The sequence below is a fragment of the Podarcis liolepis genome (assembly GCF_965112155.1).
Source record: "Podarcis liolepis genome assembly, chromosome: Z".
Taxonomy (NCBI): domain Eukaryota; kingdom Metazoa; phylum Chordata; class Lepidosauria; order Squamata; family Lacertidae; genus Podarcis; species Podarcis liolepis.
Window position 1 is genome coordinate 40507503 of NC_139570.1, and position 25787 is coordinate 40533289.

At 40.5% G+C, this 25787-nt stretch overlaps 1 protein-coding gene and 1 long non-coding RNA gene across 15 annotated transcripts in view; one reads left to right on the plus strand and one right to left on the minus strand.

Moving 5' to 3' along the window:
• Nucleotides 1-25787, plus strand: part of RALGPS1 (Ral GEF with PH domain and SH3 binding motif 1) — a 216892-nt gene that overhangs the window by 14378 nt on the left and 176727 nt on the right. For all 14 annotated transcript variants that reach the window (XM_083485893.1, XM_083485899.1, XM_083485891.1 and 11 more), the window contains exon 2: nucleotides 19382-19467. The gene's annotated coding sequence lies outside the window, so the exon portion shown is untranslated. The remainder of the gene's footprint in view (nucleotides 1-19381; nucleotides 19468-25787) is intronic.
• On the minus strand, nucleotides 6468-13101 carry LOC310698667. Its single transcript, XR_014521679.1, has 2 exons — nucleotides 12940-13101; nucleotides 6468-8937 (listed from the first exon to the last, which is right to left on the minus strand). It is a non-coding gene; the product is annotated as an uncharacterized lncRNA (long non-coding RNA).

Sequence of the window (25787 nt, forward strand, 5' to 3'; positions counted from 1 at the left end):
ACATGGGTGGCGCTGTGAGTTAAACCACAGAGCCTAGGACTTGCCAGTCAGAAGGTCAGTGGTTTGAATCCCCACGACAGGGTAAGCTCCCGTTGCTGGGTCCCTTCTCCTGCCAACCTAGCAGTTTGAAAGCACGTCAAAGTGCAAGTAGATAAATAGGTACCGCTCCGACGGGAAGGTAAACGGTGTTTCCGTGCGCTGCTCTGGTTTGCCAGAGGTGGCTTAGTCATGCTGGCCACATGACCCGGAAGCTGTACACCGGCTCCCTCAGCCAATAGAGCAAGATGAGGTCCACAACCCCAGAGTCGGTCACGACTGGACCTAATGGTCAGGGGTCCCTTTACCTTTACCATACAGCTAGATGTACTGGTAATATTCATACAGCATATTTTGTCTCAAATAAAGCGCAAATAAAACAAATAAAATACAATCACATCTTACACAGGGGTTTGGTTCCACATATGCACGAAAATCACACATACTCAAACCCTTGGAGCCATGCTGGGGGGGGGGGAGAGAATCCTCAGTACTCCTATAGCTGCACACCAAGCTCTTTTTAAAAGCTCTTTTTGTGGCTGGTATCCCAAGCATGATAAAAGGCTTTAAACTCTGCCTTGCTTGTGGCCAATTAGGCACGCTGGCTCTGGAAGGCCAGGGATACTTGTGTGAGATCTCACAGGAGTGCTAATGGCCCCACAGGATCTCATGAGAGCCTTGTAGGTGCTGAGAGCCTTGCCCTCAAGCAAGGTGGAGAACTTAAAAGCTCTTTCCATGCTGGGCAACCACAAGTCAATCAGGTAAAAAAAACGAGCTTTTAAGCTCTCCAGCCTGCTTGGATTTAGCATGTGCAATTTCAACAAGCCTGCCTTCAACGGCATATGGTTGAAATCAGTCAAATTAAATGCACATAAGATGTGATCATACCGTATAACAATGTTAATCATTTTTGTAACTTTACAGAGATTTTTAAATGTTGGCACGATCAACATTTAAGCAATAGTTCTTAACAGTATGCAATTATTCACCCTATCAGAAGTCATGTGAGGCTACCACCCTTGCTGAAGCTAAGCAGGGCTGGGTCTGGTGACTTCCAGGGAAATGCTGTATTTTTCCATCTATAGGACGCCCCCATGTATAAGACGCCTCCTATTTTGGGGGACTCAGATTTAAGAAAATGGGGCGAGATGACCCAATGTATAAGACGCCCCCTATTTTTTGACATTTTTAAGGGGGGAAACCTAGTCTTATACACGGAAAAATATGGTGCATGTAGGCTGACTAAAGAAAGATGAGGTGTAAATGAAATAAAGCAAATAAACAAGTTTAAGGAATGCAACATTCAGTTTCAGCACTTATTCAAAATAATGACACTAGCAGCAGAAACCATATGCTCTAATTCAGCTAATTAGGCAAGCTATTTCTTTAGTACATTAAACATTTGGATGCTTTTAAAATTCTGTTTTGATAAGCTTTATGGAAGTTAACATTAAGGTGTGCCTTGCATTTCTAAAAAAACAAAAAACAAAAACACCAAACAGCAATGAGTTGTTATTGGCATTCTTAGCAGTATTACTCATTTTCATTTTCATTGTAAACATTGTGAACCATTGTGAACCATTTTCTTCAAGCTAATTCCAACTCTTCTCTTGCACAGTTCTTGGCTCTGATAATAGGGATTATGCTAGTCTGTTCATTTAATATAATGCAATATGTGTTAATCATTTCAAAAAATGAGTTGCTTTTTTCTAAACTAAAAAGTCCTTTAAAGTAAGGTTACCAGACATCCCCATTTCCCAGGGACACTCCCCAGATTTACAAATCAGTCCCCTGACAAAATCCTACCATTCCTACTGAAGTTGAAAAGTGCCCCCGAATCTGGTAACCTTAGGGAAAGCACTTCAAATCATTGACCATGTTGCTTGCTGTTTTCTGTACCATTTTTGGATATGGGCCATTATGAATTGTACACAATATTCCAAATACAACTAACTTCGCTGTAGATTTAGATAGTTATGATATTGACTGTCTTAATTTTCAATCCCTTTCTTAATCATCCCTAGCATGGCATTTACTCCTATCACTGCCAGTGCATTCTGAGTTGATGTTTTCATTGAGTTATCCACTGTGATCTCTTTCCAGAGAACTCATATGCTTCATAGAATTACTTCAGTAATGCTCTGTGATTTAGGCAAGTATTCACCCCATATTCTGTATTTGAAAACCATACTGCGATCATAGCTAAGGCCACCTAGTGAGTTTATGGCTGATGAGATTTGAATTAGGGACTTCTTGACTCACCCTGCTAGCTACTCTATATTATACCAGCTGATCATATAATAACCTTTACAGTGCTGCTGCTTAAACATTTCCTCTTGTCTATTGCTGTGGACTTTGTCAAATGGTTGGGATTATAGCATGGGAATCCATCATGAAATGTGCAGTGATTTACATTTTGCTACTCCTAAGAGCTAGCATTTACTTTTTCATTAGTTTCAATTATCCCTCACACTTTGGAGTTGCACAAAGGAAGATAAATCTAATATAGGAGTAGAGAAATTTTCCAGTGTATAACAGATATTCTAAATGAACAGGAGAGGGGGCTTGATCAAAGGTGATTTGGTACTGATAGTACAACCACAACTATTTCAACAGAAAACACTATGGATTAAGAGGCAATTGAACATTTTTGTGCAAGTTATGCAGGTTCAGTATGCATCAGAATAATTATCAGTTTGTGGAAACAAGAATAAATATCAACATGCTCTAAAGCAGTCTTCCCCAACCTTATGCCCCTCAGATGTTTTGGAGTATAACTATGGGAAAGCTGGCTGGAGCTTATAACCTAAAACAGCTGAAGGGCCCCACTATGGGGGAAGCCTGACCTAAGGCATCTTTTTCAGCATTCCCTGCCTAAGGAGCTATTCAACAGCTTGGCTCCACCTGCTGTACTGTGTGAACCTTACAATAACTGTATTCTGAAATTTAGAATCTTCTGATGTGAGTTTCCAGCTTCGCTTCTTTTTCCTTGTGTAACAATACATTGTGTGCCAACAGTAAAGCTGTAGGAAGAACTATGATTCCTTCAGACCAAGTAGTCCATGAACCACGGGTCTAAAAACTGGGCGGTCATTACCACCTGGAATACTTAAATAGGCTAGCTTTTTTTTTAAAAAAAGAAAAAGCCCACAACCATAGTTGATTATTAGCCATGGTAATATTGGTAACTAGTAGTTTTCATTAAGAAAGCTCCGTAACAGCTAATGATTTTACTAGGGTCAAAGGCTATCAAAAATAGTACCCAATCTTTAAATGAGGTCATTGATACTTTGTTGATGGATTATAGTATCAACACCATTTAAAGACTAGCATCTTTGGAAAGAGGAGCGCTGACAGATGAAGGGTGGAAAGTATTGTTTTAGATCAGGATTTCACCACAATGGTTGATAAGTGTCAGTAGGCCAAACATGGAAAATTTGGGTGGATAATATACAGATGAACTTTGGCTTTTGAACAACTTTAACCATAATGAAAACCCAAAAGACAATGGGTGGTATTCAGTGCTAGTTCTACAGATAGTAAACTAATTGAAGATAGTGGACATGACCAAGTTAGGTTCATCAATTTCAGCGGGGCTACCCTGAGTAGGAGTAGCACTGGCTTCAACCAGGTTTTGCATAGTCCTGAATATTTTTCAGTGTTGCTCTCCAAAATAATTTCAACACATTACTGGATCTTCTCTGGTCAAATTGAGTTCTCATGGGCTCTAACTGGGCAAAAAGTATTAAACTTCTATCTAGCCTATGGACTCTTCTGTTCCCTTGACTCTACATGTAACTGGCAAAATCAAGACAACCTTTTAAGCCATAAAGATGAAGCAGCAGAGAGTCTAAGCCAGACATGTCCAACATGTCAATCGTGATCGACCAGTCGATTGTGGGATGGATTTTGGTTGATCAGACGACCAAGGCTTCGTCGCCTCCGTCCCCAGGCTCTCCCATTGCCTCCGGGTGCCCTCAGTGTGTGCTCGGCCTTGGCCGGAGCGACTCCTCAGGCGGCATGGCCAGTCAAGCTGGGCTTGATCACCGCCGCTGCAACAAGCTCTCTGGCTGGCACTGGTGCCGCCTCCACCTCCTTGCAGCCACCTCAATTCCCTCTTTCCTGCTCCAGGCACTGCTGATCCTCCGCGCTGGCGGGCAGGTGCTGCAGCGGTGCAGCTTTCTTCTCTGCTCTGCTGCTTCCTCCGCGCCCCACTCAGGCCACCAGCTTTGCCTGACATCCAGCCAACTGGCCAGCCCCAGAAAGGCATGAGGCACCTGCCTCTGCCCCTGGCAAGCTGCAGCCCTGGGGCAGGGAGGCGGGGGGGCAATGATGAGGTGCACAGGCTTCATATGGGCTGCAGCACTGCGGAGGGAACCACAGGAAGGGCAGTGTGTGGAGAGAGAATATGACATCCCTCCTTCCTCTCCCCCGTCCTGCTGGTTCCTGTGAAAAAAAATGCCGGGTCCCTCACCCCTCCGCTCTCTCCCCTAGTTCTTCGTGGACGCTAAACTTTGTCCACCTTTCAAGCTCCAGTCTAGCTGCGTATCCTTGAAAGTAAGCCACCTCCCCACAGAGCCAAGGGGCCCTGGGAGGGGGCTGGTGGGGGGGTAATAATTTGTTATTATTTTTATCATAAGCTCAGCCAAATATAATATGTCTAAGTTAAAGAATGACAATCGGAGAGTGTGGTAGATCACTGCCAGTTTTTGATACTGGATAGTAGATCATAGCCTACTTGAAGTTGGGCATGCCTGGAAGCATATCAATGTACATTTTGTTGTAACAACCCTGTAAGGTATGTATTATCTATCAATTGTAGCTGGGAGGACTGAAAACCCGAGAGCAGCTTGTTTATTTTCGTCTAATAAGTTCATGCCAGAGAGATGGCCCTCTCTTACCTACCACTGTTAATCAGAAATGTATACTTTTCTTTCTTTATTTCATAAAATTTATCACCACGAGATTGTAAAAAAAATCAAAGTAGTTTCCAAAAAGATATAACAATGCAGTTGTCAATAATTAAACTCAATAAACTAAAAGCATTCAAAAATTGAAATAAACAATAAACTAAGAAGTGATTAAAACTTATACCAAAACTCTAAACCGTGGGTAGGCAACCTAAGGCCCGGGGGCCAGATGCGGCCCAATCTCCTTCTCAATCCAGCCTGTGGATGGTCCGGGAATCAGCGTGTTTTTACATGAGTAGAATGTGTGCTTTTATTTAAAATGCATCTCTGGGTTATTTGTGGGGCATAGGAATTCGTTCATTCCCCGCCCCCAGAATATAGTGCGGCCCACCCCATGGTCTGAGGGACGGGGACGGTGGACCGGCCCACTGCTGAAAAAGGTTGCTGACCCCTGCTCTAAACATCTGGATAGGCCTGTCTAAAAATCTGTGGTTTAACATTGTAACATAACACATTTTATATGACATAATGTTATAGTTGCAACAATAAATTTCTTTTATTTAATATATTTTATCCCACTTCTCAGCCAAAAATTGGTTTCCAAAGCAACTCTTAGGTATTAACATTTGCACTGTGAGAGCAACAAAAGCCCTTTCTTCAGCAAACTTTTGAGGATTTGTGGGATCTTCTGTCTTGCCAAATTTATCCAACACTGTGTTCAGTATTGCATTTCTTTGTTTTTCAAATACATCCTTTCTATAAGAAATAAACTATTCCAAGCTATATGCCTGATGTACATTTGGTGGCCACAGTATCTTATCACCAGTGCTTATCATCAGTGCACATATTCTCTCCCCTTTCCCACGAGCTGCTGAACTTCAGCGAAATGTGGATGAAAATAGGCCTTAAAGTTATATTTATGTCTATAGTATGAAATCAGCTCTACACAAATATTGCACAAATCATGCACATTGAATGCATGAATTTATACAAATTATTATTTTTGAAACTTAGAGGCTTGGATTAATAACATCTGGAGCATTGCTCTATCAGAATCCTCTCATACCATCAGCCACTAATCAAAGGCATCTCCCAAAAAGATACCTTTGACACAATTTGGTCTCCCCTTTTCTCTTTTATTGAAGAACAGAGGAATATTTTAATGTCATCATCATTGCAGAGGTGTCTGTGGAGGGGATATATTGATTGAAAAGCAGGGGGGGGCACTAGATGGAATACCATGTTTAATTAATCCTTGTTAATAGCTGTCAGTTGCCAAGCAGCCACATCATCTATCCATCTTAAGTGTAAAGGTTTTAGAAATTGTGCTAGAAACATGTTAAGTATTATATTTCAAAAATTGTGGATTGTAAAGCGATTCAGCATAGGCAAGAATATTGTTTAGATCTCTTGGTAGTTTTACATGAATGCTTAGCATGAAACTGTTTTTTTAAACATTGGTTTCTAGTAGCAAGACTTCAGGTTTAATCATTGAATTGGTTAGAGATGACAAGTGGAAAATTGTCCTTTAAAATGTTTTATTAGTATTAAACAATGCACATATTATCAGATAAAGTAACCTGACAGACCCTGAATATTTGTTGTTCATTGAAGCGTTGTACATGGCTTGTTTTCGAGGAAAACAAGCCAACAGGTGTCTGAAAGCTAGTGCAAGCAGTCTGAAAGCTTGTAAAATGATAGATAAAGGCGGACTGCATTCTTCTGAAATCACAGCCAATTATAATAGTCAAATAATTCCATTACAATAGCATCTTAAAATGTTCTCTAACTGCACTATAGTGATAAACTGTCACAGTCCTATGCTTTACAGCCATTTTTATTCCTGAGTTAAGATGCCATTGAAATAGCCTCATCTTATTTTCTTTCATCATTTCTTCAGAATTCAGCAACAAAAATAGTAGAGAGTAAAATGCTGACATGACTATGAACACTGAAATTTTAATTCAAATTTGGTTGGGATCCTTGAAAAATTATCCTCTAAACATATGAGTAAAAGCATGGGAAAATGCCTCATGATACACTAGTCTCTAAAGTGAAAACAGGGCCAACTCATGCAGCTCTTCTGGATTTTAATAGTAGTAGCAGTATGCTTGAAGTACAGTAGTACAGTTGTACCTCAGAAGTCGAACTCCTTGCAAGTCGAACATTTTGGCTCCTGAACGCCACAAACCCGGACGTTAGTGCTCTGGTTTGCAAACGTTATTTGGAACCTGAACGTCTGGTGCGGGTTCCGCAGCTTCCGATTGGCTGCAGAATCTTCCTGCAGCTAATTGGAAGCCACGCCTTGGTTTCCAAACATTTTGGAAGTCAAATGTACTTCCAGAACAGATTCCGTTCAACTTCGGAGGTACGACTGTATACTACTACCACCAAAGTAGTGAATGAAATGCTGAATCACAACTGAGGGCATGTTAAAGAGAGAATGTGTCATATGATTCTTTTCTTAAGAGGCAGATAAAATGGATTTTTGTTTGACAGGTAAACAAAACCATTTTGCACATCATGGTGTGGATGAGAGAGATTCAAGGATATGCATGACTTTCCTGCACATGTATGCAGCAGCTGTAATATAGGCTTCAAGCTATGACTCCTCTTTATATATAAGGGTTGTGCAGTGAAAGATCAAGCTTGCATTAACAGTTCTAATAAAAATGTTGCGATGAATTTTGCTTTAAAATAAAAAAGTCTCATTTAAATGCTTGTGCATAGTGTAAGTGCAGGAGCTCTTTCAAGTGGCAATGTATTCACTGTAAGAATTCAAAATATTTTAAGCTATTTGCTCATAGCTATTGAGATTCTAGTTTGCTGAAGACTTTTTTCTGCAGGAAATGTGTTTTTTGTCTAAAACTGTTAAATGAAAAGATTAGGGTTGGTTGATTGAGGGATTTATTTAATTGAACCAAGATGTAGCCTTTGCAGTTTTGAAAATAGGAAACTAATCTTAAGCAGTTCATTTTAGTGGGGCTCTCTAGAATGTATTTCCTCCAGCAGCTGTTAACAGTGCTATTCATAGATCACGGTTGGCATTAATCAGTTGTACTGCTGCCATTGCCATAAATCTGTATTTCCAAGCTGCATAAGATTTTGTTACACATCGCACTGGATTTAAATTTAAAGGGGCAAAAAATGTATTGATCTGGGAATCATATCCTTAAACCATTTCTTAGAAAATAGTTCACAAATTTGAAGGTCTTATGGTGGGTTTTTTTGTTACATGAGCAGTTCCTGTTCACTTTGAAGTGCTTGATGTTCAAATTCCAGGTAATTCGCTAATTTTTCCATTTCTTCAAAGCCTTTGCAAATATTTAAAATATCCATATCTAACAATATAGTTGCAGACTCCTTCAAAGAGCTTTCATCCCTTTGAATTATAATTGTGTACTGGTCACACAGTTTATATGTTATTTGATTAATAACATGATTGCTTGCATAATGCTGGATACCAGCCTTCTGCAGAAAGTCTTCCATGGTCATGTTTGCTTCGTCCTCAAATTTCAAATCTATGTTAAGAAAGTCTGCCAGATGTGTAATTATCTCTCTCTCCCCCACTAGTTCAGTATATGCAGAACTGGCTGCTGCACATGTATATGTACTATCTGTTTCAATCAAATCAAGTTGCTGGTCATTTTGATTGTTAGGCTCAAACTGTGTTTGCTTCTTTTCTTCATAGACAGTAGGTTTAGCACTCTGAATATTTTCTGGTTTGTTCTGGTTTGCAACATTATCTCTATCCATCTGCTCCTGAGATTCTAGAATAAGATGCCACTGTTGATTTCTTTGACTAAGCCATAATTGAGCCATTGCTAGGTCATCTGAAGTAGTATCGTAATAATGTTCTCTGTGAGTGACTAGCTCCAAACATTTGGCACCAACCGCCAGCAGTTTAGCTTTACTATCTTCTGTTACCCAATACTTCTGTTGAAGTTGGACTTTTGGGACTGAGGAGAATTCTTGTGTTGCTTCCATGTTCCTGTTGAGGAAAAGGTGTACATTAAGGCAACAGTTTGATTTATACAAATTCTGATTACTATATAAAACAGCCAATAAAAGGGCTGGGAGGAGAATCATTTTAATTCATAGAATCATAGAATTGTAGAGTTGGAAGGGACCCTGAGAGTCATCTAGTCCAACCCTCTGGCATTCATTCTTTATTCATTGGATTTATATCCTATTTTTCAGCTAGAGTCCTCAAAGCAGCTAACAACTTTTGCAAAACACACCAAGAAGCACATGCTCAAAAGCACAACACAACCAGCCTCACTGTTCTTCTGAACGGGGCAGCTACTCTTAAGTTGGCCCTATAAGTGGGTGGGGATGGCATAGTTTGAGTAGGCCCTGAGGTTGTCTTTGTCTCCCTCCCTCTTTTCTACTTGCTGTGGTGGTGTAATTTGCTCTTCACTTATTTGACGGGGGACGGGGGGAGCTTTAAACACTTCCTTTCTCACTCTTCTCCTTTTAGCCTGCCACATATGATTTTCCAATCTCTAGGGATGGGGAGAAATTCAAATTCAGTTCACTTTTAAAGGTGTATCTATCAAATTTGCACCTTTTGAAACAATACGAAAGCTGTCCTTTGAAATTCACACTTATCCAAATTTTGCAATACAATTCTTCATAAGAATGTAAGAAGAGTTTGCTGGATCACACCAGTGGCCCTTCTAGTCCAGCATTCCGTTTCTGCCGTGAAAACCAGATGTTTATGTGAAGTCTAAAAGCAGGACCTGAGCACAATAGCACTCTTCCCACTTGTGATTCCCAACAACTAGTATTCAGAAACATACTGTCTCTTGGACAACCTATATTTACAAAATGCAAAAAATGTGCCTAAAAATTAATATATGAGTGAAAATAAAAATGTATGTATGGGGAAATTGTTTGCAAAGGGGTGTGTTCATTAGTTAAAATTGCATATAAAATGTGTGTGTTATATTCTGAAAAACATGGAAATTTTATTTTAAAAATGCAAATTGTAGTAAAACGTGGACATCTGAATTTAAAATAAGAAAATTAAAATACCAAGAAAGCTTTGGATTTTCATCAGTTGTTTGGATGATGTCTAAGATATATAGCATTTATCTGAATGATAGGAATAATAAATATTGTGATAGGGAGATGGCAAATTTAAATAAAGATATATTCCAGAGAAGGTGAAGGGGGGGTGTATTGTAGTAATTTTATCAGGTTTTTACATTTGCTTTATTTTTGATGGTGGTTATCTAACAAATGGCAGTATAAAAGTGAAATTATGCTTAGAAATGTAATTTCTTTCCTCTTAAAATTAATTTTAAGTGCACAACAGAAGGCTAGAATCAAAACAACAGTTCAGTTACTTCTATGAGCTTAGTGGGGATATGTATCCTCAACAGCAACCCCCTTTGTCACAAGCAGAAACCCAGATAATTTGAAAAGTAGTGTGTGGTATGGAATATGGTCTGCTGTTTAAAGGGAAATAAGTTCAGACATTTCACTGCAAACCCTTGCATATGCCTAAAGTAGTTACTGGACTCCAAATATATATGATCATGTTATAACATGGACAATCAATGCCTAGTGTTCCCTTTTCTCTTTTTAAATGTATTTTTCACTGAAGCTTTAAAAAATACACAAAAAAGAATACAAAAATATTATGAGGCCCTAGTATATGCACAGCTCTTTGTTGTCAATTCCCCTACCTCCCATCAAACACATGAATAAACAAACATGACTATGCTGTCTTGTTTAGTTTTATCAAACTTTACCTAGGGAAATGGGGGAGCATCCTAATTTCCCCCCATCTGTTATATTCAGGTATGGAAGAAAATATATAGTCGCACAGTCTCCTAAGAATTTGGTGTCAACAGAGCTGTGAAGGATTTTATGTAATATGTGAATGAGTTGTTATCTAAAAATAGGTGCTGATTCCAGAAGCATGTCTGGCATCCTACCCTGAACATGATGACTTTACCCTGAAATATTATGGTTTTATCAAGAAGGCTAAAACTTTGTGATAGTTGTCAGGCATGCCTCCAGATGTTTTGGGACTACAATTACCATCATCCCTGACCACTGTTTCTGATAGCTAGGGATGATGGGAGTTGTAGTTCTAAAACATCTAGAGGGCCAAGTGTGGTCATGTCTCGTTTAGGCGAACTGTGATCTCTAACACTGGATACTAAAAGGGGTTCAGAAAGCCCACACATACATTTAAAGAGTGTGTGAGAGAGATGCAGGGCCACATGAGCAAGCCCCACACACTTGCCACTGATGTACTTGGGATCACACAATCTTTCCATGAGAAGGGATTCTTGTGTACAAAAATGCATATGTAGAGTTCCTCCATGTGAGGAGGGAATTTTGACCCAATTCAGATCCCCTTTTGTGTGGAGAATGTTTTCACATGCACAGTGGTACCTCAGGTTACAAACGCTTCGGGTTACAAACACTTTGGGTTACAAACTCCGCTAACCCAGAAGTAGTACCTCAGATTGAGAACTTTGCCCCAGGATGAGAATGGAAATTGTGCGGCAGCGGCGCAGCAGCAGTGGGAGGCTCCATTAGTGAAAGCGTGCCTCAGGTTAAGAATGGTTTCGGGTTAAGAACGGACCTCTGAAACGAATTAAGCTCGTAACCCGAGGTACCACTGTACCTTGGTTTGTGCAAAGAACTATATGGCTAGTGCATGAGTGCCTTACAATCTCTTCCCAACCTATATGATGAGATGCTTAGACAAAGAATAGAGAAAGGCAGCCCAGAATTTGTCAATATGTTCCTTGGCAAACTCTGGAATATTGTTACAGCAGAGCTGTAAAATCATTGGGGATTTAAATGTCTGTATGCTCAACCTTTCAGTTGTATGAACCTGCAATCATAGTTCATAGAATCATCTGAATGCAGCTAGGGTAACCTACATCGTTAATAAAAATATGCTAAGTGACTCAAGTAAAAGAATTTTGTTGTTTAGTCATTTATTCGTGTCCGACTCTTCGTGACCCCATGGACCAGAGCATGCCAGGCACTTCTGTCTTCCACTGCCTCCTGCAGTTTGGTCAAACTCATGTTGGTAGCTTCAAGAACACTGTCCAATCATCTCGTCCTCTGTCGTCCCCTTCTCCTTGTACCCTCAATCCTTCCCAGCATCAGGGTCTTTTCCAGGGAATCTTCTCTTCTCATGTTGTGGCCAAAGAATTGGAGCCTCACCTTCAGGATCTGTCCTACCAGTGAGCACTCAGGGCTGATTTCCTTCAGAATGGATCGGTTTGATCTTCTTGCAGTCCATGGGACTCTCAAGAGTCTCCTCCAGCACCATAATTCAAAAGCATCAATTCTTCGGCAATCAGCCTTCTTTATGGTCCAGCCCTCACTTCCATACATCACTACTGTGAAAACCATAGCTTTAACAATATGTACCTTTATTGGCAAGGTGTGTCTTTGCTTTTTAAGATGCTGTCTAGGTTTGTCATTGCTTTTCTACCAAAAAGCAGGCGTCTTTTAATTTTGTGACTGCTGTCACCATCTGCAGTGATCATGGAACCCAAGAAAGTAAAATTCTTTGTTGTTTTAGTTTTCATGGTGGTGTCCAGCAATGTTTGCATAGAACAACTATTAATAAATATGGCAACATTTAGATAAACTGCTTAAAAACTTTTCCAAATCTTCTCTCCTTTAAAGGTGAAGATAGGCAATTTTTCACAAACCCTGTACAGAAGTTTCCATTTGTTTTATGCAACTTTATTGTCTTAACTGAACAGCTCATTTTAGCATATATAGTGTTTCTTAGTACTTATTTGCAACTGTTCTTAAGTAGTTCCATCCACATATCAAAAGCCTACAATAGACCAGCCACCTCCCTCTTTTTATGCTGCTTTATCACTATTTTGACTAATAGGTGTTAATCATGTGGTTCCCTCCATTTTTAGCAAATCATATTATACAATCGGAAGAGAAACCAGAGTATCAATATTTACTTTCATTTGAAATGTTTGAAGTGGCCTACCTTGTCATCTGTCTCAGAATGAAAGGGTATGGAAGAAGTTTAGGAGAATTCCCCCGCCACACCACTGTTTAGTTCAATTTTTTGAGTTGTAAACCCAAGTTTTCTTGCCAACAATCCGCTTCCTTCAAAGCAGCATGCATGGATCACCCCCACCCCTGGTTTATTTTTAGTTACTAGTTGAGGCTACCATAGAAACAGTGCATGTGGCAACAGTTTATAGTTACTGTTTATAGATTGACACAGAGGTGCTTTGAAGAACCAGCCCAGTACATTTGGCTGAAATCAATGTTACCGGTAGATAGCTAAATGGGTAGATACTAATAATTTCTTAACATAATGTATGCTAAGCTAGTGGAGAAGGGAGAGAAGCCCTTTTTAAAGAAATATTTTTGTTAGGGTTAGAACTCCAGCTGTTAGTGAAAACAAATCTTGTTAATTGCCTTTTACTGACTGCATTCAAGTATTCCTGATGTAAAAGCCAGACTTCATTAATGGCATCCTGGTGTCATTTGATTGCAAGGGCAAGAGTAGTCTTTTTTTGTGCAGCCCTCACAGAACTAATTTAGGCTTGCCAAAGCATTTGGACATGCTCCATGGCATTTCTCCTCCTTTCCCTTTGAACTACCCACCATGGCTGATTCAATAAGGCCAAAGGGGGTTTTCTGAGTAGCTCCAGAGCAGTGATGTGGACTTTCTAGAAAATATTCATATGCAAATCAGGGTAATTTGCAGTTTGAAAACTAAATGCTCTAGAGAAGAAGTGGGAAACCTTTTTTTTACCCCTGGCAGGCTAGATCAAAAAGTGCTCACCCTTCTGAGCCACTTTTGACAGGTTGGTGAATCCACCCACTTGATATTAGGTGAAGCTGAGCCTGCCAGAAGTCAGGAGAACTTGTATTTGGCATCTATTCATTATTAGTAATAAGTTTATGAAACTGTTTTTTTCCTGGTGGAAAAACAAAGCACCAGAAAATTTCCTTCTCCATATCACTGGTTTAGCAGATGATTAACACTTCTTTGCATAAAGGAATGATGTCTACTGGCTACTGCCCTTAAAGTGCTATGTTTGAAGAGTTATTTTCAGACCCTGACCACCTACACCTGGGACTAGAGTGTCCTTTACAGAGGACAGTCTTATATTTGAATGGCTTTTCCAAGCTTGTTTTAAATATAACCATTAGGAGGGAGAGAGCAGGGGTTTTTGAAGTTGCCCGGCAAATGTTAGCACCTGGACAGTAGCATAAGCAGGGATATGGGTCACCTGGTCATAGTCTTGCTCACTATGTTGAGATACAGTGTATTTCTCTTTATATTGCAGTAATTAGTTCTAAATTTGCATCTGTGCATATAAATTAGCACATGCAAATATTTTGCATATGTGTCCCCATTTGTTTTTGTGATGCATTTACAGTGGTACCTCGGGTTACATACGCTTCAGGTTACATATGCTTCAGGTTACAGACTCCGCTAACCCAGAAATAGTACCTCGGGTTAAGAACTTTGCTTCAGGATGAGAACAGAAATCATGCAGTGGCGGCGCAGCGGCAGCAAGAGGCCCCATTACCTAAAGTGGTGCTTCAGGTTAAAAACAGTTTCAGGTTAAGAACAGACCTCCAGAACGAATTAAGTTCTTAACCCGAGGTACCACTGTACTCTCTTTTTTGGCAGTGTATAAGTGGCTGCCCAGTTAGGACTTCCAAACTGTGGTTTGGCCATGGTCTCTGAAGAAGACAAACTGATTCTGGCAGCTCATTTTAGGGCACATTTTCTTATATCATATGCAGGTACAGTTTGAAACCAGAAATATGTATATAGAGCAGAGGTTGTCAACCTGGTCCCTACCGCCCACTAGTGGGAGCTTCAGGATTCTAGGTGGGCGGTAGGGGGTTGTATGGCACAAGCTGAATCCTTCTTCCATCGAGCACTGGTGGGCGGAAAGGAAATTTTACCATCAAGAAAGATGCATTAGTGGGTGGTAGGTATAAAAAGGTTGACTACCCTGATATAGAGAAATATAGTGTACAGTCAGCAATACATTAGCTTGGGACTTATAGGTGAATGAGAATTGGCAATTACTCACAGGAAGGTACATAACCAGTTTACCCAGTAGGCCAATCCATGTTGAAAATCTTCATTTCCACAGTTATCACAACATGGCTTTTTTTAGGAACTTAGGTGAAGAGAACAAAGTGGGTGATTATTATTTTTAATCCAGCTGTCCATATACAGATGAAATATCCAAATGAACTGGGTGTCAGAAGCATTTTTGATAGGATACTGTACTAATTGCAGTATACCGTATTTTTTGCTCTATAACACGCACCCAACCATAACACGCACGTAGTTTTTAGAGGAGGAAAACAAGAAAAAAAATTCTAAACGAAACAGTGAATGTATGATTTTTGTGGTTCATGCTGTGGCCACAGACATATGATCTGACAGTGAGTTTGGAGTAGCCCAATGCAAAAATCCTGAGGATCCATGTGGATCCATGCTTTGTAACCACGTTTTTGCACCACTGCGACCCCAGGCAACAGTGGGTGCGTGATTTTTTTGGTGCAAGATGTAGCCATGGACATGCTATGTGATCTGATGGTGAATTTGGGGTGACCCAGTGCAAAAATCCTGAGGATCCATGTGGATCCATGCTTTGTAACTACGTTTTAAGTGGGGAGGGAAGGAAAAGTGCTCAAGGGACAAGGAGCACGCATGGGGTGTGTGGAGAAGGATGCTGCTAATAATGCTATTTAGCGAGCTGAGTGGGGAGGAGAGAGAGACAGAGAGCCTGCTTGCTTTAAAGAAGCCAACCGGACAGGAACCGCTTACAATCGTGTAAGCTGCTCCTCTCCTCTCCCGCTTTGCTCCTTTAAAGCAAGCAGGCTCTCTGTCCCTCTCCTCCCCATTCAGCGGCTCTTCTCCCGCTTTGCTGTTTCAAGGCGAGCCACGGAGGAGGGAAGGAAGGGGAACCATGGATCCTCTGCTCACGACTGCAGCAGATCCCCCCGCTACCCACAGGCATTCGCTCCATAACACGCACAGACATTTCCCCTTACTTTCTAGGAGGAAAAAAGTGAGTGTTATGGTGCAAAAAATACGGTACATAGTTTGGTTTTCACTGCTGTTTAAGCCAGCTAATTGTGACCATTTATTTGCATATTGCCAAGTCAATGGTGATTTTATTTCCACCCTGAAAGTGATATGAAGCTTTCTTTCTGCATTCTCATCTTGAAGCATGCTAATTATATTGAGTGGTGACACCTATTGTATTGAAATTTGTAAATAGATTTCAGGAGAGGTCACCCATATCACCCCTTCTACTGCTGATTACATCTTATTCTTTATGTTACCTTATTGTAGCTGGCAATAAGGAGATGGAGAACAGTCTCACAGTAAAATGACCAAACTTCCATAGTCAACTCAGATCAAATCAAAAGTTGAAAAAAACTGCAGTGTGGGAGGAAATGGTCTGTTATCTAAGATCTTACAGGTTAATCAGAAAGAGTACAATATTATAGTTAGAGGATACCACAAGGAAGGTGAAAAACATGCCTTTCCCCAACTAATTCAGATGACATTAAAAAAAAAAAAGCCTCCTGGCCCTCAAAAAAGCAACTGATTATAACATGGGGTAGACCAAATCCAGGGGGAAGTGGCCTGTACCATCCACTCAGCTCCGACAGAACAGTTTGCTTGTGTGCAATATGTATGTCCTGCAGATCAAAACCTCAAAAGATCCAGAAATCTTGCAAGATTCTGGCCTTTTATTTGCTCTCATAAAAGGGATTTTGTTTTCACAGCATTTTGTTTCCACGGGCATTTGAAAGCCATCTGGGCTATGAGGACTCCTGATTGAATCTGGTAGTCTCATCCTAGTAGTAACACTGACTTTGGAGAGCCCCCCCCCCAGTTGATACAGTATTAATTTTTCATGCATTTAAAAATGCAGTTCAAATGATTGTGGCTTGAAAGTTTTGTAGAAATAAATGTGGATTGCGGTTAATCAGATAAAGGAAGGCAAGGTTAAGAAATGGGGGTAAGGACTGTGCAAAAACTTTTCAGTGGTTCAGTTTTACAGTTTCATTTCCTTTTAGTTAAGTGAGAAGTGCAGGCCAGTTATGTTTTGTGTACATATGTGTAAAACATACGGTGTGCATAAAAGCTTCTGAGTATAAGGGGAAAACTTGAACACTTCAAGTACAGTTTTCAAATTCCTAGGTACCAAAATCACATATTTAGGGAGCTTGGACAATAGGTGACTAAGGTTCTTCCAGTCTGAAAATACAGTTTTAAAATAGATCATAAAAGTATGTGCAGGAAAGCAGTTGCAGGTGATCAAAATCTCATCTGCTGCAGATGATTTGTAGCATCTGAAGCATCAAATGTTTACAGTTTGCAATATTGTTGGAAGAGTGGTTTAAAAGCTGTATGTTGAGTATATTGTAAGATTAGGCATAACATATCTATTTGTGCTCCAGTGAGTTAGTTCAGAAAGCCTTCGTCTGTGACTTCCTCCTTTTAGTTGCAAGTTGAAAAGGCAGCAAATTGTGTTATGTCCTGGATGATGAAATTTGATTATCTAGTTCACATTGTAAAAACAAAGTACAAGTTTGTACAGCAGCCTTGATCTATTCACATGATTTTAAAATGTTCCTTGAAAATTAATTTTTCTTCATTCCATGTAAATTATTTTTTTCAGGAAGTGGGTTGTCTTGGGGGGAGGAGAATTCACGCTGGTTAATAAATAACCATATGGTGCATTTGGTAATGAGAAGGCACCTCTCTATACCAGTGTTTCCAAATTGGTGGTCGGGATCCACATAACCCACCTAGGGGGTCCATGACACATACCTGTCAACTGCCTGGGACATCCCATCTTTGGGCATTATGCTCTCATGAGCGTGACCTGGAAGACACACACCTCAGTTTTGCACTAGGAGATGTGGGAGGGTATGGTGGCAGCATTCACACAGAGATATAAATATTTTCAAAAGTAGAGGATCCATGGCTTGGCTTTTGAAAAATAGGGGGTCCCCAGTACTTGGCTAATTGGGAGCCACTGCTCTATATGTTATATACCCAGTCATTTATTTTTATTATTTTATTATTTATTAAATTTATATACCACCCTTCATCCAAAGAAGGATGTTTTGTTAGAACAAAAACAAAACAATCACCACCACCACCCCAGAAACACATTTAAAAGGCAGTAGAATATTAATCATCCAAAGGCCTGGTTGGAGAGGAAGTATTTGAAATATTTGTTATAAATGACAATCATAACTAAAAAAGTATAAAAAGATGTATAATGAAGGGACCAGACCAACCTACCTGGGGAGAGCATTCTGCATATGGGGAGCCACTGCATAAAAAGGCTTATTCTAGTGTTGCCACCCTCCGGATCTCCCGTGGAGGAGGCACACGAAGAAGGGCCTCCAGTAATGATTGCAGAGTCCAGGTTGGTTCATATGGGGAGAGGTGGTTGTTGACATATTGAGGCTTTAAGAATCAAAGCCAGCACTTTGAACTGGGCCTGGAAGTTAATTGGCAGTCAGTGCAGTCAGACCAGGATTGGTGTCATATGCTCAAACCATCATGCCTCTTTGATGGTTTCTGCACAAATCATCTTCAACAGCAGCCCCACATATAACGTGTTGCAGTAATCCAACCTAGAAGTTACCAGAGCATAGACAACAGAAGTTTGGCTATCCCTATCCAGATAGGGGCGCGGCTGGGTCACCAGCCGAAGCGGATGGAAGGCAGTCTGCACCATCAAGACCACCTGAGCCTCAAACAACAGCAAAGTATCCAGGAGTACTCCCAAGCTACATACCCCATCCTTCAGAGGAAGTGTAACAGCATCAAGAGCAAACAATCTCCCACCCATCTGGTCTAGGGAGCCACTCACTAACAGTGCCTCAGTCTTATTTGGATTAAGCTTCAGTTTCTTGGCTTTCATCCAGTCCATTACCAAGGCAAGACAACGGTCTAGCACATCTACTGCCTCATCTGCAGATGTAAAGGAGAAGTAGAGCTGTGTGTCATCAGCATATTACTGACAATGTACTCCATAACTTGGGATGACCCACTCAGCAGTTTCATGTAGATATTAAATAGCACAGGGGATAAAATTGAGCCCAGAGGAACTCACATATTGAAGGCAGCATCAGATAAAAAGGTTTTACTCTGAACAGTTTGATTTAATTATATTCCATACTTGCCGAACGGGATACATAAAAGTCATAAGTTGGTTGACTGTTGAGGGACAAATAGGAAGGTTTTGTCTTGTTCAAGAAAACCCTATGGTCTAAGCCTAGTCTATTTATATATCCATTTTCCACAGATACATTTCTGCCCAAAGTTGTTTTCATAAAATAAAGCATAAATATAAAATAGTATTATTGCCATTATATATAATATTTTTTTTATTATTTTCCCTTTCCAGAAATGTCCATTCTGAAAGATGTGCTGCAAGACTTCATTTGTGTTTGACTATTGGTACTTAAAACTGGAAAGGAAAATACATAATGGGTAAGTTAATCTGCTTTCATTTTATCACTGAAGAGGAAACTGATTTGTAGAAGAGTGGCAGCATAGTACAGAGGCATTTTTAGAGTGTCATATTGAACTAAAGCTATTGAGGCTTGAAATATGTTTGCAGGATGAGAATCTGAATAATGTATGAGATTTGAACATAACAAACATAGGGAAATGCATGTTTTTTATGTTCTGTTAGTTTCTAACAAAAGGCTTTCCATGCTTGGTACATTGGAAGTATCAAATGAGGGACTTTCAGAATCTATTGGAAGCCAATTTGCTACCTTATATGAATTGCTTCCCACATCCTGAACTGATGTAACAATAAAAGCATTTCAAAACCATTTCAAGTCCACTACAAATAAAGACTGGGGTAAAAATTCCTTCTAAAAAGGCTTGTTGGGAAAGGGTGGTGTTCAGTTGGCACTGAAAAGACAATAGAGACAGAACCTGTCTAATAGTAATGAGAGGGAGTTCCAAAGGGTAGGTGCTGTCACACTAAAAGCCCAGTTCCTATATAGTCCAGAGCATATCTCCTCATGAGAGAAAAGGTCTCATGGGGCTCTAGTGACAGAATGGATCCAGCAGCCCCCTTAGACTATGAAAGGGGAGTATGACCTTGTACAAAGCAAGCAATTGGCCTGTTATCTGGGCTTGGGAACAGCTCACCTATAGTACTTCAGTCTTACTAGAACTCAGACTCATTTGTTTGGCCCTCATCCCATGCACCACCAATTTTATACAAGAAAAGGAAAGCAGTACAAATGTTGACTTTGTTCCCCAGATATCCTTCTTATAGATCAATGGACTGCTGTCATAGGGAAAAGGTTTCCTGATGTTTCCCCCAATCACAAACTTGAAGCAAACAGAGAATTACTAAAATTGATTGTGCAGGCATGGAAATTGGAGACCAGTGCTAGGCACTCCTATATTTTTGTTGAACCATGAATGGATGCTGTTACTATTGGTCTCGGAACTCATTCATTGCAGTGTGGATTATGCTACCACTGGTTTTCCAAATTCTGAGTTCTAGCATTTCTATTTTTTATTCACTAGATGGCACTGCTGAACAAGATAAGATTTTAGGATTCTGTTTTTGTAGTACATGGCAAGTCTAGTTTTTTTTAATGTGACAAATGTATGAAGAACCATTTGTTTGTCAGGGCCATCAAATTTAAATGTAAACTATAATTGTTTTGATTTGAAAATTATCTTTGAAAGCTTTAGGGTTTCTGATACTGCTTTTGTATAAAGAGCTATGAAATTTTCAATAGCATATAAATATGTAGAAAAATGAGTAGCCTTCTGTTGAAAAATATGTTTGTCATTAGGCACTACATTGGAAATATATTCGACCATATATTAAAATACATTTTCATAAACATGAGACCTTTTATTCTTATTGGTCAACAACTAATTATATCTCAACAACAATATACTGTACCATATTTACTTGATTGTATTTCACACCTTTTTTGGCCAAATTACATCATGGAAATTACGGTGCACATTAGATTTGATGGCACATTTACATTTGCCATCAAATACTTTTTGGGTTTCAAGGTCTTGAAAATTGGGGTGCACATTAAATTTGATGGCACATTATATTCAAGTAAATACAGTATAACCTGGGACGTGGGTAGCGCTGTGGTCTAAACCACTGAGCCTTGGGCTTGCCAGTCAGAAGGTTGGTGGTTCGAATCCCCACAACAGAGTGAGCTCCCGTTGCTCGGTCCCTGCTCCTGCCAACCTAGCAGTTTGAAAGCACGTCAAGTGCAAGTACAGTGGTACCTCGGGTTACATATGCTTCAGGTTACATACGCTTCAGGTTACAGAATCCGCTAACCCAGAAATATTACCTCGGATTAAGAACTTTGCTTCGGGATGAGAACAGAAATCGTGCGGCGGGAGGCCCCATCAGCTAAAATGGTGCTTCAGGTTAAGAACAGTTTCAGGTTAAGAATGGACTTCCGGAACAAATTAAGTACTTAACCTGAGGTACCACTGTAGATAAATAGGTACTGCTCCGGTGGGAAGGTAAACAGCATTTCCATGCACTGCTCTGGTTCGCCAGAAGTGGCTTAGTCATGCTGGCCACATGACCCGGAAGCTGTCTGCGGACAAATGCCGGCTCCCTCGGCCTATAGGGGGGATGAGTGCTGCAACCCCAGAGTCATTCTCAAATGGATTTAACTGTCAGGGATCCTTTACCTTTACAGTATAACCTACAGTATTTTTTCCATTTATCTAATTGAGAATAAATAATGTCACCATATCAAAACAATGCTATCTACCTAAGAGTGTCTCTTAGTACAATATGTACATTTTCATGGATTCTTTCTCCAATATATAACAAATCATAGAACCGAAAAATTCTAGAGTTGGAAGGGATCCTGAGGATCATCTAGTCCAACCCCCTGCAATGCAGGAATATGCAGCTGTCCCAGATAGCGATCGAATCTGCAACCTTTGCGTTATCAACTCCATGCTCTAACCAATTGAGCTATTGAGGCATAAATTCAAAGTTTCAACAAACAAGTTACTGCAGGCATTTTCAGCCTTTTTGAATCTGTGGTTCCCTTGAGTCCACTGCTCCCTTTACATTCTTTTTGCGACTCCCCTGTGTGATACAGGGGAATCCCCACTTAAGTGGGAGTTCCTTTCTGGGCCACTGCACATGTCACCAGGACACCTTCCTTCCTTGTTTTTGAAGGTTGCTGAGGAGCTCCGTCTTGCTAAGTTCTAACCCCTGACTGGTTTACTGGAGAACAATGACACTGCCAATCATAACCATCAATTTCAATGGGCCTACACTGAGAGAGATTAACACTTGCTACAACCCAATATAAATTGGTTTTATCCTACTCAGGGAAGACCCATTGGAGGCCAGTGATCCTTGAGTCAGCCACACCCATCAATTTCAGTAGAACTCCTCTTGGATACTACTACTACTACTACTATTATTATTATTATTACTATTACAGTTTATTTCCCATCTATTACCTACCTATTTCAATGGGTTTCCTCTCAAGCAGGACTCAACACTGCCTGCAACCCAATGAGGATGGGCTTCGCCCAACAAAGTTCTGCTCAAGAGTAGAACCCACTGGGTTCAATGGGTCACAGTTACCTCACTATCTTCCAGTGGGTCTCCTGCCAAGTAGGACTTACACTGGCCACAGCCCAGGCAAGAAGAAGTTGCCTTGTCAGGTTCAACTATTGCCTCACACTCACCATACTGGCCCCATGAACCATCCGCTTCCCTCCTCTCTTCTCCCTCCTCTCCCTCTTGCAGGCTCCCCTCATGTCCCCCCTCAAAAGCTGGGATCATAGAGATGGGCTAGAGAAGTGCACACTTGGGCAGCACTCTTTTGAAAGTGACTGGCGTCACATAGCACAGTCATATATGGAAAAGTAAAGTCGCTCATCTCATTTGTCTGTTTGAGTAGGGAGTTTCCAGCTTTGTTGGAAGCCATTTTTTTCATCAGAGGAGATAAGGAAGGAATGAGGGATGGTGCCCATTGCTGCTTATGGTGCCCCTGATAATCATTAAAGGACTCAGTTACACTTGTCAATTATATCATTATAACTGCATTATAAACATGTGACACCAGATGACGCTGTAGAGCAGTGATCCATTTTTTTTCTATATTTTTTTAAAAATCGGTATAGATCCAGCCCAAGTCAGCCCAGGGTGCCACGGTACACTGGTTGAAAACCTGGGAGTTACTCAGTTGTCTTCTTTCCCTTACTCTATATTAACTATACAGGTCAGATCCTACATACTTAAGATCCAGTCTAATATAAGTGTGCCTGATTTTTCCAACTGGAATTCATGGTTGAATATGTTGCATTTAATAAATGAGTTATCATTTCAATATCCTCAACTATGGAAAGCGCGTAAGTAGGACCTGAGTGCAACACCACTTCTCCCCAGTTGTGATTCCCAGCAACTGGTATCAGAGGCATACTGCCCCAGACAGTGGAGGTGTGGGTCAAAGCCATTGTAGTTAGTAGCCATTGCTATCTTCCATGAATTTGTCTAAATCTCTTTTAAAGTCCTTCAGGTTGTAACCATCACTTCATCAAAGCAAATTCCACAACTATGCCCTATATCAGGCATAGGCAAACTCTGGCCCTCCAGATGTTTGGGACTACAATTCCCATAATACCTGACCACTGGTCCTGTTAGCTAGGGATGATGGGAATTTAGTCCCAAACATCTGGAGGGCCGGAGTTTGTGTATGCCTTCCCTATATGAAGACTGACTCTTTAGCTTTATCGTATTAAAAAAGAGGAAGAAAAAGCACTCTGTTGCTACTTTCTCCTTACCATGCATCTTTCTATCACAACAACACCTTTGCTACTTTTTTGTGCCAGAGAAACCTACTCTGACTGAAAGGGGTTATTTCAGCAGTTTGGCTCAAAAAAAGATCTGCTAATTACATAGTGTCTGTTAAGTCCCATTTAAAATGGCACATTTTAGGCATTTGTATTGTATGCATTTTAGAACAGGCATACACATTTTTGGAGCAAATCTCCTGTTTATTTTGTATGTTGCTCCTCAAGTTGAACTCTTTCTTTGAAACAACTGCTTAGTATTGGGGGAAGTTATATTGGTTCTTTTAGAACTGGTGCTCTCATTAAGTTTTCCATGATGCTTCCTTGTATCATTTAATTGGTTTACTTGTATCACTGAAAGCCAGAACTCAAGCTGGATTTGATACAAGGTCACATATGGAATTTTCTTTTGCTTTCATGAGAACATTATTTGAGCCTACACTCACCAAAAATGCAGTCAGGAGGTGGACAGAAGAGAGGAAAGGGAATATTTAGTGTTTCTGATATGAAAACCATATTTTTAAGTTCTTCTACCTCACTGGCTCATTTTCAGCAGCCATTTCATATATACGGATATGTAATAATAACGATAATATAACAAAGGCTATCATGTCCTTGCCCACTTCTGAAAAGTTATTGCCAGTGCTTTTTTACTAAAAGAAATTTAAAGCTACTCTCATTTTCCTACTCATACTGAAATACTGCCCCTCAATGAAGTGAAACTTAGATTCACAAAATGTTTAGGGATATGTGCACCCCTGCATTCTCCCCCCCCCCGAAAAAACACACTGGTTATTGCATCCTAATACATCTCTATATCTGCTCTTAGCTTTTCTTGCTTGGCCACATTCAGCCATCCGAAGGCTGTCTGCTGCCTCAGATCTTCTTCCCTCTTACTGCCCTTTATGTCTGGAACTGCCTCCCAGATCACCTGCATGATGTCATTACTCTCCAACACCCACATTTCCCATGAAGCCTTTGGGACAGCTATCTAGCTCCATACCCTACTGTAACTAAGCCTAAGAATGCATTGTGTTCTGCCTTGCCCTTGTCTGTCCCTTTTAAGATGCCCAAGTTCTGTAGTCCTTCATCTTGTCTCTCCTCGTGTACCCAGGCTGATGAAAGATTGCTGCCTGCCAGTGAGGTTGGACAACTTCAACAGTAGTGGACACTCTGACTCCCCGTCTCCTAACTTCCCACAGGTGTTAAGCCCTTCACTTCCCTGAAGTACTTGCCCATCCTGCATCATTGGGCCTAACAACCTGTCACTCAAAAGCACATGAGCCCCATAGACCAGATATATCAATGTGGTTCCTTTGTTCCTCTTCCTGCAACCACTCTAGACAGAAGTTCCCAGGCCAAGAGACTTGGAATTTAGTTGGCAGTCCCCCTTCTCCTGAGTGGGCTATATGATCATAGGAAGCTACCTTTATGTCTCTGAAGACCATCAACTCTGCTTCAAAAGCTAACAGTTAGTGGGCATCACATTAACACTATGAATACACCCTGCTAAAAATTAGTAATATTTATGGGACAAGTGATTAAAAAATTACATCTAGCCTGTATTGAAGGGATGGAGGTAGGGGAAACGACTGGACAAATCAGAGAGTGTTTTTCCTGGGTTTTCCTTTCCCCACTTTTTTCCTTTTGGAGGTCAAATTCCATGTCCAGGAACATACAGTGGTACCTCTGGTTGCATAAGGGGTCCATTTCGGAGGTCCGGTCAGATCCTGAGGTTTCCGCAAACTGAGGACCACTTCTGAGCATGTGTGCGCAGTAAAACTCGGTCAAATACTTCCTAACAAATGATTTATAGGGAATACATTTTGTTCTGTAAGTGGGACTGTTAATCAATTTGGTTTTCTTCAGGAGCAAGATGTACTCACATCATCCTTGTATTTGTTTTGCCTTTCCAGAATATTGTATGATGGTAAATGTTGCTTGTGAGTTCACACAACTTTGAGTTCATATAT